Here is a 14,499-nt window from a genome sequence, read left to right on the forward strand (position 1 = left end):
AGGGAGAGGCCCGGGAGCAGGAGCAGGCACTTCCAAGCCCGCTGGGGCAGGGGCTGCCCAGGCCCCTGAGAGCACAGGGATGCCAGGGTCCAGAGCGCGGCTGGGAAGCTGCGGCTGCACCCAGGAGTGCGGGCTCCCGCCCTGCCAACTGGGTAGGGGGTGGGGCTCTTGTCTGTTCCTGGCTCCCACCAGCCCTTCCTGCCCCACTGAAGCTAACATCTTCGAAGCGGCTGCTCCAGAGAGGCCGCTGCTGCCAACACAAGTACCGTTAACATTACCACTTTGTAAGTAAGGCAGTTGAGATTTAGACAGAGGTTATAGTACTAGTCCAAGAAAACCCAGCTAGTATGTGGAGACCGGAATTGAGAAATAACACAGCTCGATTCCATAGCCTGAGTCCTAAGCACTGTACAATGAACTTGATGTTCAAAGGTGCCTGGCAAAGAAAACCCTCCTAGGCTTATTTAGTGCACATACAAAGGTAGGTAATATATTGGTAGTGAGACATGAATCAACTCATGTTAATATGCAACATGTTTTGTGGCATGCTAAGTAAATAAAACTATCAACTTATTTAATAATACATGAAAGAATTAGCTGTGCAATGTAGACAAATTAGTGTTTCAGATCTCTTTGGCCTTTTGGGTTCAAATAACCAGTGGTGTGTAAGTGTTAACCCGTACTGGCTTACAAGAAGTAATTATTAAGGTGTCAGCAACTTTGGTCAGTTGTTAAACACAGGTATTATTTAAAATTATATACACTTAAACTTGAATAAATTACCTTATTTAACAAGACTCCTCACTTCTTAATTATTTTACAAAATTTTACTGTTATTTATGCTCTTGAAATTGAGTCAACTGAATTTGTATGATAAAAATACTACATAATGATGTGCAATCACTTTCCAGCTCTTCAGTGATGGCACTTCGTAGTTTGACGTTGGCCACTGTGGGAGTATTTGCAGCAGAAACTGGCAAATGCTACAAGTGAGAGCTTGATTCATTGGTGTGCTTATTTGCTAAACTTAAAGTGATGGAGAAAACGTTAATGTTGCAGCTAGAACCTAAAAGAATGTTGTATGACTGGGCACGATGGCTCACACCTGTAATCCTAGCACTTTGGGAGGCCAAGGTAGGCCGATCACTTGAGCCCAGGAGTTGGAGACCAACCATGAGCAACATGGCAAAATTCTATCTCTTAAAAACAACAACAAAAAAAGGATGTTGTGTCATAGCCTAAAGGTAGCAAAATATTAACTTGTGCTCCATACTTCTTTGGCTAAATATAATTGCTTATTTATAGATAGGATGTTCTGCCTTTATAAAAATTACCTGTGGTATTAGTATATTCCTTCTCATTTAATAATCTTTTCTTAATTCTTTGAGAAGTTGCTTTGTTGGGTATTGCAAGGCATTGTGAATAGCACAAAAAAATTGAAAAAATACTCTTCCAATATTCAAAAACTATTATCCAGTTCAGCAAAGTAGTTGCTTATGTCATTAACAAATGAGTAAAGTTCTGACATACTCATTAAGATAAAGGAATATCAAGTGGGAACTACAGTTGTTCATCAGTTGCAACCACAGATACGAGATACAAGAGTTTGGCCAAAATCATTGAAAGTATCTGTGACAATTAAGTGATTGTATGGAATTTTTTATAAAGAGTATTATATATTCAATTGTTGTTTATTTTTAATTGTGTTCTACACATCATTTACATAACTAAAAAATGCAATATATTATATATGCATGTGTATATGCACACACTTTTTTTCCCAGAGACTTGGCTGTTAAGAATTTACCTACACACCACTACATATAACACTTTTCAACTAGCTTCTAAAGTATGTTTCAGGCAATGGAGAAACAGCTATTTTATAGTCTAGGAATGGAAAGAACAGTAAGAAAAATAACTAAGCTTCAAGGATTCTGTTCTTGACTAATTCACAGTTTGTATATTGTTTAACTCTCTGTTTTCTGTGCTCTGATGCCTTATTGATGAAGATTTAGAGTTAGGCTGCATCTTGGGCAATTGACTTAAACTCTAAGCCACATTTTGACTAACAGTGATAATGGTAATAATAGTCACAATCATGATAATGATAGTTTAAAAATGCTAACACTTATTAGCATTTTTAATTAGTACTTACTTTGTGTTGAGAACTGCATTAAACACTTTCCATGTATTGATTTATTCAATCTTCACAAAGTTTCATGAGGAGTCACAACTCCTAGTTCTGTTTTACAGATGAGGAAGCCGAGGACCAGAGAAATTAAGTTCCCTGACCAAGCCCTCACTTAAGTTCTTGGGTAACTACTCCTTGGCAGAGCTGGGACACAAATCCAGGCAGTTTGCCTCCAGTTGCTGCTGTCTTGGCAATTACAATGTTATGCTGCCTGCCTTCCCAATAAAGGTAAATGTTAAATAAGGGTAAGAAACAACCATCTTAGCCACTGCTCATGGATGTTAGCTATGATTTATTCTTACTTCACTCTAATTTTTTTTAATATCTTATCTCTTCAACTGGACTTTAAGTTTCTTGAGAGGTAAAGCTAATGTTGTATAGCTTTTTCTGCCCTTCACAGTAGCCATGACAGAGACATGCCCATATTTCATAATTAAATAGGCATTATATGAATTAATTTTGCTTCTCACTTGTCAAGCAGAAGAGCACTACTGAGATCCCCTCTGGGAGCAAAAATTGTGAGATCCCTAGCTTCATTATAATCCGAATTCATCCATCAATTCACTGCATTATTGTGATGCTCTAACAATATTTAGATGGTCTCATCTAACTCAGACGAGAAGGCTACACGTGGCATATCTCAACTGGGTTTGTAGGACTGTCTTAAAAATAATATTATGTCATGGTAGTCCTAAAGGCTTGATTTATTTTGGCTTAAAAGAAGGAGCTTGCCTCATGTGTCTCTTTTCCTCTCACGGAGGTTTTTTTTTAATCTTGAGGGCTACAGGTCAAGTTCTGTCCTTGGAACCAAAGTACTTTTCCAAAATGAGTTGAAGCCAGCTCTGTCAAGCTAGGCCAGATCTGCTGTCAGTGCCTTTCCCAAATACATCAGACCCTCTGCTTGTAAAAATAAATTGATACCAATGCAAGAAATTTATTAGGAGATGACAGCCCAGTTCATAATGGAAATATGGAGAAAATATCATCCTTCAAAACTGACAGTTTATCCATCATGCCTCAGATTCCTGAGATATAGGCAGACACTGTCACATGCAATCCACTGAGGACACATCTTGGATTTCCTTATGACAGGAAACTCTGAAATAATCCAGAAGTAGGGAAGGACTCGCACTGCCCTTAATGTGCTCAGCCATAAATTTTTAGCATTAGCAGGAGAAACATGTGGCCAAGGAAATGAATGATGGGGGAAATCAGGAGGCCTGGGATTCTCAAAGGCCTCTTCTTTTCTCTTGGGGATGATGAACTAGGGATAGGGGTCAGAGAGGGTTACTGCACCACCATGAGGGACATCAATACCCTGTTATGTGTAAGCAGAGCCAACAGGTGGCAGGGCACCACTGCATACATACCACAGTCTGCTCTGTGTGAGGTTTGGGGACCTGGTCATCTTGCCCTGCTAACTTTTCAACTGTGGCTATTTTGCTTAGCTTGTTATTTATATTAATAAACTTGAGACAATTTAAGAGGGCCATTTTAATTCGGAGTAAATGCAAGTATATTTGTGGGGATCACAAGGGGCCTGATCTTTGCAGGCTTAATGAGGCAACCTACCGAACCCCATATGAAATAATTGTGTATTGTATTAAAAGCCGCTTTGGAAAATATAATCGTGGTAGTAAATTGGAATGAAATGAACATGGTATTAAAGGGGGAAAAATATTCACTGCCAATTTTATGGAGCCTTAAAATATTTATGTTTTAAACTTGCATTCTTTGGAGATTTGCTGAGTGTTGCTAGAGCTGGGAAACTTTTTAAATGAGATACATGCATATTTTTCAAATTTACAGATCTTTTTTCACAAAAATAGAAAGTCATAAATGTGAAATGGAAACCTAAACAAGGCAAGTGCAGCCTTAATGGCCTTAGATTCTTAATTGACTCTTCATATTAGAAAAAAATTATAAGCACAGGAAATTTCATTTAAATGTGAATAATATGCAAGGAACTTTTGTTTTATGTCAGTTTCTATCCGATTAAAGTACAGAGCATTAGCATAAATATGATAACCCAAATAAACTTGAGTTTTGCTGCATTTATGTTAAGTGGGCATGAATAGGATACGTGTGCATTCTTGGGTTACTTAAAAACAGAGTCAAATACTGGCTTTTGTTCTGCTTCCCAAATGAATCTCTAAGAACAGCAGGGAAATAAATTACATGTTGATCAAGTCTTTATTTCTTTATTCATAGGTACCAGTGATTGAAAAAAAATGCAAGTGGGTCTATAATTCTCAGACACTGAATCCCTCTTTAAATGCTCTCACTCTTTGCAAGAGGCAAATGAACTTCTAATTGTTCACATTTGTTTCAGCCAATCTTCCTGATTCCCTTTCTCATGAAAGACCTAAAACTCTGTTGACTTTACATGTCCAAATTAAATATATCTGTGTTTTCCTTTTGCTTTCAATAAGAGTGCATGCCAGCATGACTTAACATTCATCCAGAGTTTATTTCAATATGAGTGGAAAACAAGCCATTTTTCAGTTTAATGAATAGCATCAGTGTCTCCCTTTTAACCAAAAATATGACCTTAAACTTGATGGATCTTACCAGAAGGCACAGTTTCAAATTATTTTTCTATTGGAGGTTATGAATATCATTTCCCAAAGTATTGTGACAGCTGTGAGGGGAAAGCCTGCATCACAGATACAGCAGCTTAGAAACAAAACTCAGACCTAACGAAATGGTAGTTTCCTTTGTGAAATGAGAAAAGGGGAATGGAAAAGGAAGCATGAACCGCATGGGAGGGAAAAAATACCTCTTTTGAGACTTATGCAACAGGAGAAGAGTCATGTAAAGGCCCTGAAATTCCCATACTTTTTTTGTTACTACCATTTTTGTTTCCCAATCATTCTAAATTGGGAAGGTAAAGGCTGAGCATTACTGATTCAAAAAACCTCCAAGAGGACATCTGATATTTCTTCCTTATTAAGGATGATGGAGTGTAATTGATGTGCCTGGTGCCTGGCCAATTCCAACTTTTTTGAGAATGCCCCTTAATGTGCGGACATTATTTTTGGACTACTGAACGCCAGAAAATAATGAGCTGGCATTCAGCTTTGGTGAATAAGACCCTGAATTTTCATCTAAAAGCAGTTTTGAGTTATTGCTGTAGATAAGGTGTAACTGTGCAAGGGAATTTTATCCATGTTTCTTCCATGAATCATAAATGAGGAAAAAAATTACAGTCTAAATTGCACTTAAAAGGAATAAAGTCTTTTCATGTCATACATGATTTATCAAAATGATCTCATTTTAAGGGTACTGTGGTGTATCTTGATTAATCGCATTAGGAAGCGTGATGAATGGCCTCTTTAATGGTAACACAGGATTTATTGGCAGCATCCAGACTTGAACCAGAAGGGTAAGAAGTAAAACATACAACAGATAGCTAATGCAGATAGGATGTCAGTAACGCGCTGGCTTGTTGTAAAATTATACCAGGAGCCTTAGTTTCAGGAGCTTCTGAAACTGCCAGAGGGTGGACAGCAAACAAGTTTTGTACAGGACCTTGGGTGCCACCTCAAATCCAGTCTGACCCTTCCCTAACTTGTTGCAATGCAAGTAAAATCTCTCTGCTGGACTGTAAAAAGAAGGTGTCTGTGAAATCTGGGCAAAACTTGGAAATTCCTAGTAAGAAGAGTGAGACACCCGCCTTTCGAGATCAGCACTCCTTGCCCTTTTGCCCTATTTTAATATCCTCTTCACATTTCGCTTTAATATCCTAAATGCCTTTTTTTAAGCCTGCTCGAGTCTGCTCCCACTAATTTCCTCTAAGGCTGACAGATCAGAGGCTTTCCTCGAACTGTTCCTTTTGGAGCTGAGAAGCCCTCCTCGTAATCCTGCTGCTTGTCGGCAATTAATCCTTCCAGTTGCCTCATTATTACCTCCACCACCCACAGACAGAGGAAGCTCTGACCCACTGGACACTGGCTCCCGACTGAAGCTTCAAAGGTGCCAATCACACCCTCATCAGAAAGGTGCCTGCTGTCAGCATCAGAGGTTTTCATCCCCTCCTCCCCGCTGATCAAACATTCTTCCTCAGAAGATTAATTCAGAGTCCCCGCCCATTTCCTCCCATATCCTCTTTCCCTTTTTGGTTTACCCAACGATCCATCTTTGCCTCGAAAAGGGAAGCCACGGATAATAGAAGTCCTTTCAAAACAAAAGCTGGGCAAAGGCAAATTTAAATCCCAGCTGTTATCAACTTTTTTTTTTTTTTTAACCCATTTAAACATCTTAAGGCAGTGAGTATTAGGGCCTGGCCTGAAATGCCATTCTTTGATCAAAGACCCCAAGACTTTACACAAACATAATCACAAGGCAATGGATGCCCCTCTGAAGGCTGAATTGATTTGTTTGACTGCAGTGCCCGGGATGGTAGAGAAGCCTCACAGTGACTTTCCTAACTCCTAACATATATGTCACCTGGCCAAGTGACTTAGAAATTATATTTCTTTTCTTCGTGTGTCTTAATTGGAGCAGTCACTTTCAGATTCAGACAGAACTATGGGGAGAGGTTTTGAGGAGAAGAAAATGTGAGCCATATGGGTGCTTGCTATGGCTTCCCCATCCCCAGGCTGGGAGGAGAGAGGTGAGAGCAGGAGAGAGGTTGGTGAGAAAGCAGCCCCATGGTCTCTGATGTGGAGCAAAGGTGACTTCATAGAGAAAGACCTGGGTTTAGATTGGCTGGTTCTACTGGAATCTTCTCCATCTCCTCCAGTCACTGGGTAACTGCAGTTACCTGTCTCAGCCTATGGAAGTAGTCTCGGGAGGGGAAACCAGCACGGCCTTTCCTGGGGCCAGTGAACAGCCACCATGTGGCTCCCTATCCATCTTCGTCTTTCAGGACCAGATGCCAGGATGAAACCACAGGAAAACCTTCAAGATACGCTTGTGAGATCGCTGCTATGACAAATTCTCATGGCTCACTAGTGTTGACACTTGCCATACATATCTACAGGTAGATCATTTCAAAGTTGCATAATAAAGACAGTATTTAAAGAGAAGGTTGAAGGGACCATTGAAAAATGATGTTCAAGTAGATGAAGGTGTCTTTGGAAAGAGTAGACTAATCAGAATTTTGTTCCTGGGTTTGAGGATTTTTTGATTTGGGGAGAGGGCAAGTAGGGTTGGTTTGCTATTTACATTACAGAGAGACTGTCAGAAAATGAAATTTAAGTCATACACAATTAAGAATTATTGACCAAAACGACTCTATGGGGACCATTTACTACATTTCCAGGGTAAGTTGTAGAATCTCCCTTGTTGAACAGTTCAGGAAAATAAGATTATCTTTTTGATGTTAAGTCATGAAATCCACCTCAAAGTGCTTTAAGTTTAAAAAGAGGAGCAGGGGGCTTTAATGAGCTCAAGGTATATGGTTTCATGTATGGTTAGATCCAGGTGTTCAAACTTCTCATCAGAAATTTCTATCTCAGTTTTGTTTCTTGGTTTCTCCACGTGGTGGCCTCCCAGGAGCCCCCCACATCTGTACCTCAACATCTTCAAAGAAAAAAGAAAGAGTTTCTCTTTCCTGTAAGTTCCAACAAATCTGGGAATCCGTGGCCTGCTTTGGGTTATGTGCCTATCCTGGAAAGAATCTCCTCACCCATGAGAAAGAATCCTCTACCTGATTGAGCCTGGCTCCTGTGCCACTCCTAGTGCTGAGAGAGCGGCTGGCCCCATCAGACCACTATTGATTAAGGGTGGCCACATGGTGGTTCCACAGAGTTAGGTCTATCCCAGAATACAGTGTAGCGGACACCAAAGAGGCCAAAAGGGCAAATTCCCCTTCGAAAGCAGACGCCCTCCTATGTAAGTCTTCAGGAGCCCCTCACTGCATCCCAGACATTCAAAACATCTCATCATTATCTTTGGGCCAAACTGAACTCGTTATGCAGTAGCTCAATCCTGAATCCTGACATCAACATCAACAAAAGGCTTCCACCTCCAGAAAACCCTCCCCACGAGGTCTGGCAGATATTATAGAGTTTATGCCTTTCAGGATCTTAGTTCACACCAGGCAGGTTTATCATACAATTTTATTTTTCTAAGCTTTGGTATCCCACAGAAGATTAAAAACAGCCACAGGCATCTAAATAGAGCAACATGAGGGGTGGGCAAGGGTAGCTGCTTGGGTCACAGTATGACATGGAAAAAGAAACAACCACAAAAAGCTAGACTAAGAGCTGAACCACAAGATGCTGCAACAAGATGCTGCTCTGAAATGATGACACCCCAGACTTCCTCCACTCCTCCACGCATATATATGTCAACAGGATAAAGTTAAACTCAGTGTGGTATGTTCTGTTTAAGTCAGGAGTAATACAGTATATTTAATTACTAATTAGCATGTGTCAGGCAACTACTGGTATCAATTCTGGGAATGAGACATCATACACATTTTGTCCACACGTTAAACAGATAATACCACAAGAAAATATGTGACCAGTACAAAAGAGTAGCACAAAGAAGTCCTCTGGGAACAACAGTCTAAAAAGTTTTAATTTTGACGTATGCAAACCTCAAAGCTATGGGAAAATGAATTCTAATGTGCATCTCTCATTTTCCAAAAGCATTTCTCCATTACTCTATCACTCAGCCCTCTTTTTATCTTTCAGGCCTATTTCTAAAAGAGATGCCAAGGATGTTTGCCTTGAACATATCCAAGACTGCAGGTTCATTGTGTTGAGGATGAGGACAATGTGTCCTGGACAGCTTAGGTAACCCTCTGAAGATCCATGCCCCGTGTCATGTGTGACTTAGGATGTGGAACTGAAGACCTACAGACTTAGGACTAGCTGCTACACTTGAGTTTCATTTCCCCCAAGAGACCCAAAGAAAGTAGGCAGGATTCTCTGCTTAGCAATTCAACAGCACCCACTATAGCAACCAAAGGGGGATATGTACAAATGCTCTGCTAGGCTGCTAAAACTCTTCTGGGCTAGAGCCCACATGCTTTCAGTGTCTATATCAGGATAGCTAAAATCTGAAGAAGAACCATGAAGCTTGGATGCTAACATTTGGAATTCCAAAAGGGCTGCAGTATGCAAAAGTATGTGTGTATGTGTTGATTGCAGAGGAGAGGATAAGGATATAAAAAACTCTGACTTCCAAACCCAACCTTTCTTTGTAAAGTTAATACTAATCCTCAGCTTGTGTACCTTTCTAGATAAGAACTTAACTTTTCTAGATAAGGACTCTATATTCTTAAATATTAATTTTCACAATACTAATGTGTTTATTATAAAATATAGTTAATATAGTAGATTGGAGCCAAGGGAAATGGTGGAAAATAGTTGAATAGATGGAAAGTCATTGGAGAAATAAGCCCCAAAAATCTTTTCTCCCTTATTTTCTTTTCTCAAAATTATCTGATAATTATTCACAGAGCCATTCTTGAAAGAGGCCTTTTTTATTTGCTTTATACTATCAATAACAGTTAACATCAAAAGTTTCATTCATCTAAACATATACATATGTGTGAAGCTGTTTCCTTGAGAGATTCCAGACCCAAATATATGATTACTACAAGAAAAATGACTAATCAAGTATCATAATCAGTAAGTCTGATGTCTTGTGCAATATTTCTAACCATTCTAGCAGACTTATTCTCCCTGAAGCCAAAGGAAATGCAAAATTTAAGTTTATTTCCTAAAGAAACACTACCCTGTGCCCATCTTAGTCTTCAACTCTCGAACACATTGTGGTCTAGGTTCATGACAAAGTATGCATGAACCTACCCTGGGTGGGAGATCCCATTCTAGGTATATGTTTTGCTCAGGACAGTCCAATGTCCTGACCATGAAAGAAATAAAGAGGAAGGGAGGGAGAAAAGAAAAAGAAAAAAGATGTTTTAGGGTTACTTTCCAAATGAGTTTTCATCCATTAAACCATTTTCCAACATTTTTCCTGACTCCATTCTACTAACTACTGTCTTTTTGTACCAATTATAAGATAGAAAGGGCCCACACATGCTACAAGCCCTCTTCTCTCTTATTCCACATCCAGGATTCCTAGGTTTTGAAAGGTAAACACTGCCACAGAAACCCCTCTGCTTTCTCCAGCTCCTGCGTTTATCCTGCAAGTGCACTTGCACAGATAGCTTACAGAAGGGTAAGGCACGGTAGTGAGACACACAAAGAAGACCTGTAACCCAGATGGTTACAGAGCTCAAAGGACTCCGCAAAGATTCACAAGGAAACTGGGGCCCCTCTGCTTAAAAACATGTAGTGATTCACCTTGCTCTTGGGGTAAGCAAAGAGCACCATCCATTTCCTAGAAGGCCCTCTGCCCCAGCCCCTGCCTTCTCAGCCCATCTCTTGCCTTCACTCCTCACCCTGAGAATCATCACGTGGTCTTCTCCTGCTGCCGCAGAGCACTGTGCCCCATCCTGCTGGAGATCTTTGCATAGCTTAGTCTTCCTTCCTAACTCCCTCCCCAACATGCTTTGCCTGAGTTGTTCCCCTACTAGACACTTTGCTCCTTGAGGGCAGCGCCCTACTCCACCTGGCTGGCCTATAGTATCTTCTTGATAAATACTAAATGATAAATTAAATGAATTTAAAATATTGAACAAATAGCATTCCCTGGCCTCCAAGGGTGGAGTATAACAATAAGTCCACATCTTCCCAGGCTAAGTCAGCCTCTACACTGTCCTCTGATGGGACCTCTCTACCCCATACCCCAACCCCTGCAAACAGGGCTTCTCAGTGTTGGACAGGTGGCCCGCATAGTTCCTCCCTCCAAAATTCCCCATGTGGACACTCCTTTCTAGCAGAGCCCGGTTGATTTCTCGTATGTGAAAGGACTACAAGTTTAAGGTGCGCTTCTGCCAAATGGAGTCATCCAAAAGGTGTTTAGAACAAACAAAGGAAAACCTCCTTCCTGTACTTCAGACTGGGCTACAAATGGGAAACACAAAACCAAGCCTGTAGTTTCTAAGATGCGTTCAGTGGCGTCTGTCTGGGATTTGGGGTCTGGCAGGAGGGACCCCAGCCAGGAGTGATCTAAGGTAGCACCTGCTTCGCTCAGCTTTCTTTTTGTTATACCCATCTTTCTGTCTCCTTCAATGGATGGTTTTTGTCCCTTTCCTCTGATGAATGAGTAATTAAAAGTGTAATCCAAATGAAGCCCCCAGGAGTGCAGGTACGCACACCATTAGTCACTGTTGTGCTCCTCCAGGGACCAAAAGGGAGGGCTAGGAAGGTTAGAGAAAGCCGTGAAAGGGCCTTCAGGGCTGTTATCAGGGAAGAAAACTGAGTTGTAGTGAGGCCTTCTTGTCACACGGCTCAGTCGGCAGAAGGGGGTGCTGTAGTGTAACCTATTTAGGATGCAAATAGAGTGTCTCCCGAGCTGCAGATGAAAGCGAGTGTGTTAGCCGCTGCCTGGCAGGTCCTCAGCAGTTACTGAATGTCGGATTCCTGCTTGTCACTGCTCACTGCAGGTCATTAATAGAATTCAGAATGGTGTTACTAAATGTGCACATTAAAAAACTGATCACCAAAAAAAAAAAAAAAAAAAAGAGTGGCAATCCCATTCCCAGGGAATTCAACTCATCCAGCTCAATGAAGATTTGTTTATTCAAGATCACTGGAGTTCAACAATTTTATTAGCTTAGATTGACAACTATCTATCACAGATGTACTACCCACTAAATGATAGAGGAAGAAGGGAGTTAAGGCCTCATGTGCACACCTGTGTGCAGTAAGAAAGAAGAGATCACTGAGAGCTAGAGGTTTCACAGATAGTGCCCGGGAAGTGAGCGCTGGACGGGCACCTCTCCCTTCTTCTTGTTTGGACTTCCACAGAAGTGGAACAAAAGACTCAGAACAAAACCTCCAGCTTCACAGAACCATGCCAGCTGGTACTTATGCTTTATTTTTTGACCCAGTCAGGTATTCATTCTGCCAAGCAAGTTTTCATTTTTCCCTTTACTCCAGCCAATTCCTGTTTTCTTCAACTGGAGCTCCCCAAGACTCATCAAAAACACGATTTAATTACATCTCCAAAAAAAAAAAAGGGAGGAGTGTAAACATGACTCCTTTTTATCTCCTGATACATCTGGACAAGTAGACAATGTGCTAAAACAAAATAAATCTGCCCTGACAGTCACATCAAAGAGTTCAGCAAGGGGCTTGCAGCTACTTAAAGCACAGGAATGCTGTTGCTAAGCATCGGCCTACAACTTATCAGTCCCTGGAAGAAATGCTTTTTTCTTTCTTTCAGGGGGAGATGAGGAAAGTTAGAGTGGGAACCAGACTGCAAAAGGAGATTGGGGATTTTCAGGGATTTTGAAGCTTAAAATGAATTGTGTGAAGAAAAGGGGTTTTGTTGTGTTGTGTTTTCCTTTTAACAAACTGTCTATATTTTTATAAAGGTATTACATGGAAACCGTCTAGAAAGGGCTACTTAGGACTCCCAGAAATAAGTGGTCACACAAAACACTTCTATACAAATTTGTGCCATATCTCATTTTTGTGGCTTTCTCTGTATGAGAAGAATCAAGTGTTAGTTCAGGGTCTGAGGAAATATCTCACAATCACCAAAGTCAACAGTGAAAAATCCTTAGGTTGCCATAATAAAAAATAAATCATCCAATATCACAAACCACAAACATTTTCTCTAAAAGGCAAAAAACAAGAGTATCCACTCCAGCAATCACAATACAAAAGAAAACAGAATCCCCACACCCTCCCCCCCAAAAAAAAGAAACCAAGCGTGAACTGCCATGTGCAATGAAATAAATCTAGCCAGATGACCCCAAATACATGGCACAGTCTCACAACTAAAGTGTTCACAGTAAACACAAAATGGAAGTGACCCTGAAACACGGCCAACACCTTCAGCCTTTTCGCCCCACCCCCCCCCCGGGGAAGATAGTGAAACACATGCTGTGAAATTCAGTCTGATCTTCATCCCATATGCTGGTTCCCAAGATGGAGCAACAGCGAGATTTTTCTCTTCCCATGAACACATCCTCAGGTAGGTAGCTCTGCTCCACTTCCTCCCTCCAGCAAGGCTATTAAATTTAGTTGTGCTGGAAAATCTGAACTGAACATGAAATGGCATTGCTGAGAAGTATGTTCCATGAGCACCTGAGGGCACTCTGGAAAAAAAAAAAATAGAGCCAGTTCAAAATAACCCACCAGTTCTCAATATGCATCAGACAATGCCACAGAGATTCTGTCCTCAAAACTGAGGGGCTAAAAATATGCAGATACTTTACTCCAGCCTAGGGAGGCCATGAACATTTTAAGCAAACAACTTGCTATTTTCTTTTCTTGGATCAAAGGAAACAAATTCTAAAACTACTATGATCTCCACACAGGAAAATGCTCAACAACATGAACAATTACCAAGTCTGTGATATTGCACAAATAAATAACACTTCCCATTATCTCTAGCGCCATCATATTTATTAAACAGTGACGAAGGGCATCAGTAACCATTTTTATTGTCCCATATAGCTCCTATTTTCTAATTAAACAAAAGGTTATTTCTACTGTTAACAGCCATTTGTCTACTTGGGTCTTACATAATACTTTTTGCCAAGCATGAGAGAATATAAGAAATTATGCTCTGTGGTGGGTTTTTTTGTTTTAAATTTTGCATGCTGAGTTGCTACTTAGAGAGATCTGTCAGTTCACAATCAAAGCAAGAGGCCATTGTGTGGTGAATTCATAAATATACTTTGGCAATTTTTCCTAAAACATGATGAAGCAAGCACTTGGTCCTACCCTTTAGCCTCAATCCAAGGGCAATGATCTGTATTATTAAAGATATAGGTCAAGCCAGCTTGCGCTTCTTCGTCCTATGGGATGTTTTAGAGGCTGCTGTCACATTACCAAGATCTGTACTGTGGTTCCTAATTATTCCTCTTGGCAGTTTTGGATTCCAAGTGATTCCTCTCACACGTATGTAAAAATTTATAAGCTGTTTCATATAACAGCATGAGTTATTTCCTTGTTGTTTGTAATTGCTGAAGATACTGATTAGCAAAATGCTCTAATTTCACTGACAAGGATAATGGTAACTTAATAAAATTTGCATCGTGTCTTCTGCAAACCTCAAAAATACTTTGTATCAACAATTGAAACGGTAATTTTTTAAATTTTTAATATAACTGAGCTGCAGAGCCATTTCTCTCCTGAACATCTTAACCAGAAGGAAAAAACCAAATAGCATGAATTTCCTCCTCATTGTCAAAATTTGATTTGGTCCAAAAGCATATATTAAGTTGCCACTATGAGCAAAGAACTAAGGGAAGGAGCCTAATGGTTACT

The 14,499-nt window shown here is 40.3% G+C and overlaps 1 protein-coding gene across 2 annotated transcripts in view; it reads right to left on the bottom strand.

Annotated features, from left to right (window-relative positions):
• LRMDA (leucine rich melanocyte differentiation associated) overlaps positions 1 to 14,499 on the bottom strand; it is a 1,127,899-nt gene that overhangs the window by 243,745 nt on the left and 869,655 nt on the right. The window lies entirely within an intron of this gene.

The sequence above is a fragment of the Pongo pygmaeus genome, chromosome 8, assembly GCF_028885625.2.
Source record: "Pongo pygmaeus isolate AG05252 chromosome 8, NHGRI_mPonPyg2-v2.0_pri, whole genome shotgun sequence".
Classification (NCBI taxonomy): domain Eukaryota; kingdom Metazoa; phylum Chordata; class Mammalia; order Primates; family Hominidae; genus Pongo; species Pongo pygmaeus.